Consider the following 3,805-nt stretch of genomic DNA (forward strand, 5'->3'; position numbering starts at 1 on the left):
GGCACGATAAAGAAAAGCAACGAGGTTCTTTTCACATTCGCGTACGCACCGCATACATACGTGTCATATCCGTCGCAATAACACTTTTTTCAAATTAGCAATATATATGAAGATTATGAAGTAATCACGGTAATTCGGTTTTAATATTAAAAATAAACCAATACTGGACAGGTATTCGCAAAACTGATGTGTGTCGATTAGATCTGAAAAACGTATGAAAAACGTATGTTATAATATTACATACGTTACAAGAAAGTTCTTATAAATATATCTCTACCTGCCCCACTTTTCTGATTACCGAATATTGTACCGGATATTCGCAGCCAATTTTCTTTCACAAAGTTTGAGAAATAACATTTATCCATATTTCAGCGTTTGATATATTTTTATTTATACTAATTCTTATTTCAGATATTATTTCAAGTAATAGTTTATCTTATTAAGTAGTGCAACTTATATAATTTTCTAGTGCAACTCTTAATTTTATTGTTGTTTTCCGCGGTAGTTTTTGCATTTGTTATTCTTGCATTATCAGTGAAAATGGAGTTGTGTCCACTATCTCGCGTCTTCAACTGCCAGGCTGAACAGTACTACTAGTACTAGAACTTGCTGTCGTCGTTGTTGTCGTTGTAGTGGTCCGCCCGCATCTACGCCTGAACTCGCGGCCCCGCAGAAATCGGCGGCCCCAAAAGAATTGTTCCTTCGCACACAATACCACGTCGTTATTCTTCGGAAATTCATCGATAAACAATCATGTTCGAATTAAAACTTACGGATTCCTGGAACATGGCGCACAACACGATCGTCAAGATCAAGAATATCACTGTTAGTTTCATGTTGCAATCTTACGCTGCCAATGCTTGTACTGCTACACTGTCAATGCATGCACATCATAGTGCAGCAGTGACATTTATACCGTGCCGCTGACGATCCATTTGGTAAGCATCGATAATGAATAATGGTGTGTGTCTGTCTCGTCACTTGCGTAGCCTACTGTCAACTATATTCCGTATGTAAAGAGAATAATTAATTATTTCACAAAGCATCGGTATGTTCCGCATTCTTTTGGACACGTGTCGCTGATATGAAATTGTCACATGCACCCGGAAATGACGCCAGACAAGCATATTCAAATGAACTCTGGCGTTGCAGGAAAAAAAACACGATGTTTAACTCTAAAAAAAGATAAAAGTATAACACAATCATTTATTAGGCACTTTAAGTTTGTTTTTCTTTTCAGATATATAAAAAAACATGATGGCTAAATTGTTATCTCGTTATCTCTCACATTGTAGAATATAGTTGAAGTTTGTGCCTAAATTAAATAAAATAATGAATGAATATACATACATACATAAAAAAATTACTTAAGAAATTATTACACATGTAATAAAAGAAAATATATGATATAGCAGTATTCGCATTTAATTTAATGCGACTCGCGAATAGAAATTAAGATATTTTCTCTTCTCGCAGAACTGCAAAAAATCTGAAATTACTTTCACCATTATTAGATCGGGATATTAACGAGGCATCGCGCTCTTTTTCCGCCTGTAATCGGATAATACGTCGACAATGACTATCACGGGACGTATTACGGAAGGGAATACAAGGCGGATCTGAGCCCTACATGCTACCAGGGAGGTTATACGGTAATATAACTTCCCCCCTTCCTCCCTCTCTCTCTCTCTCTCTCTCTCTGGCACCCTCGTCAGCTCACACCATTCATGCCATACCCCAACAATCGAAGCCCGTCGGTCGTTTGGTATTTAATCCTCTCTTCCTCCCTGTTGTCGGCCGATTTGATAACGCCTGGCAGCACCTTACACGAAAGAGGGCGACGGGACGGGGAAAGAAGAAGAAACGGGAAGAAAAGGGTTCACACCTCATGTAAGGGCGTCTTTTGATTTATATCGTCGCGTCTACCGAATGACGGCGAGCATCAATCATCTGAATGGAGGTATCGACAAGAGGCGTATGGGCCATCGGGCAGCCGCGTATGTGAATCTCGCGTCCCAATTTGACAGACCGAATAAATGCATAGAAGGAAGAGATTTTAACGTTTTTCGATTATTGCTGGATCTTTCTGCTTAATTTCACGATTTTGCGTTGTTATCTCGAATGAAACATTTCTCGTAAAAACTGTGAAACTTATGTTATAGAAAAATAGGAAAGCTCACCGAAGTTATTACGCCGAAGTACTAGGTTTATCCATGCTTTTATTTACGTCTTTTTAACAACTTGGAAAAACATTCAATAAAAATTATTTGAATCACTGGATTATGAACAATTTAAAAGGAAGTAAAAAGTACAAAGAATTTATCTTATTATATTAAGCGCAAAATTCAGCCGCATGCTTTACAGATTAGATCCCGAAATTGTTTGATTGATTGTTGAAAGATGCAATATTTTTATGATGCCAAAAAGTCTTTGCGAATATTTAAAATTGAATTGTTTTTTTCTTATTTTTTAATTTCTTTTATCAGAGTAAATATTTGAAATTGCATAATTGAAAAAAAAATAAGAATAAATTATTAAAACTATTATCAATTATTGCATTATTCAAATTAATATTATATACATATAATATATGATACAATAAAAAGTGGATGTCATAATGAGGATGAAATATCTCATTTCTTTGATTTCTCGAATAAATTTAATCTTTATGCGGATCACGGATCAATATTAATTTCACACACATCTACATTTGAAACTTTATAGCCAATCAGATTTTCAATTACAAGAGTGCAATTCCATTTTACAATTATTTGGAAAAACAATGCAATAAATAACGCATGTATTATAAATCTAACGAAAACATTGCAATATGTTTCAAAATTGCTTTAGATTAGTTATATAATTTTTTCGCTGTATTTATAGCAACAAGAATATCACCGTGATCAACAAAAATAATTTAACAATAATGATTTAAAAGCCGATGATAAAGGAAGATATTAAAAAATGCGTCTATCGATAAATAACCTAATAATTTTATTTCAGTAACGCAGTTGTTTTTTTCTCTATACATGTATATTGTATATTTCTTTTTCATCGCTTTATAGGCTTCGTTAGGTGGGCGCATGCATTTTTTTTTCGAAAATACGCTTCGCAGTGTAGGATCATCTTCCGTGATTGTGCGCGGCTGGTGCACGTGCGTGATTGGCAGAAATTCATTTCGCACGATTTACATGCCGCGCGGAAATTGCGTGTCTGGTGCGCGTATGCCACGAGGCCCTTTGTTTAGATGGCAACGTTTGTCATCGGTTCTCTCAGCGTTAGGTGAGTTGTCGTCGTACGGCAGACAGTACGAGGGTGGCGGTAGGAGGATGACTCCAAGATAGGCGCCGGAATATTGGGCACAGATGCAAGCAGACTGTGTCAAGATTACTTACGATCTTGATAAAACCCAAAAGTTACATCATGCAGATCACGAGGCTTTTGTCCCATCCCAGCAATGAATTTTGATTTACAATGACTTTGTTTTTTTTCTCGACGATTATTCGTACTTGCTCTGTGTCAATTTAAATCAACTATTCATTTAAATTGTATAAATAATTATTTCCAATTTCTTTTTTATGCTTCTGCATCCATTATTTCTTTATTTTACGTTACAAGCATTTGTAATGCTACAGACTGCCAATCAGTTAATAAGAATTTTGAAAACGATTGGCAGTAAACAAACGTAATCAAAAACATACGCGCGAAAACCAGGTGAGGGAGCTTTTAATGGAATTAAACGAGGCGTTACATCTAGTTAAAGGTATTACAAAAATATTTTTAAGAGATGAATATTTTTCACGTA

General features: G+C 35.6%; 1 long non-coding RNA gene across 1 annotated transcript; it reads right to left on the reverse strand.

The window, feature by feature from the left end:
• Positions 1 to 366: 366 nt before the first annotated feature.
• LOC139814244 (uncharacterized) lies at positions 367 to 1,103 on the reverse strand. The gene is made up of 2 exons (XR_011732379.1): positions 774 to 1,103; positions 367 to 700 (listed from the first exon to the last, which is right to left on the reverse strand). It is a non-coding gene; the product is annotated as an uncharacterized lncRNA (long non-coding RNA).
• Positions 1,104 to 3,805: the final 2,702 nt, after the last annotated feature.

The sequence above is a fragment of the Temnothorax longispinosus genome, chromosome 6 (assembly GCF_030848805.1).
Source record: "Temnothorax longispinosus isolate EJ_2023e chromosome 6, Tlon_JGU_v1, whole genome shotgun sequence".
In the NCBI taxonomy this organism is placed as follows: Eukaryota; Metazoa; Arthropoda; class Insecta; order Hymenoptera; family Formicidae; genus Temnothorax; species Temnothorax longispinosus.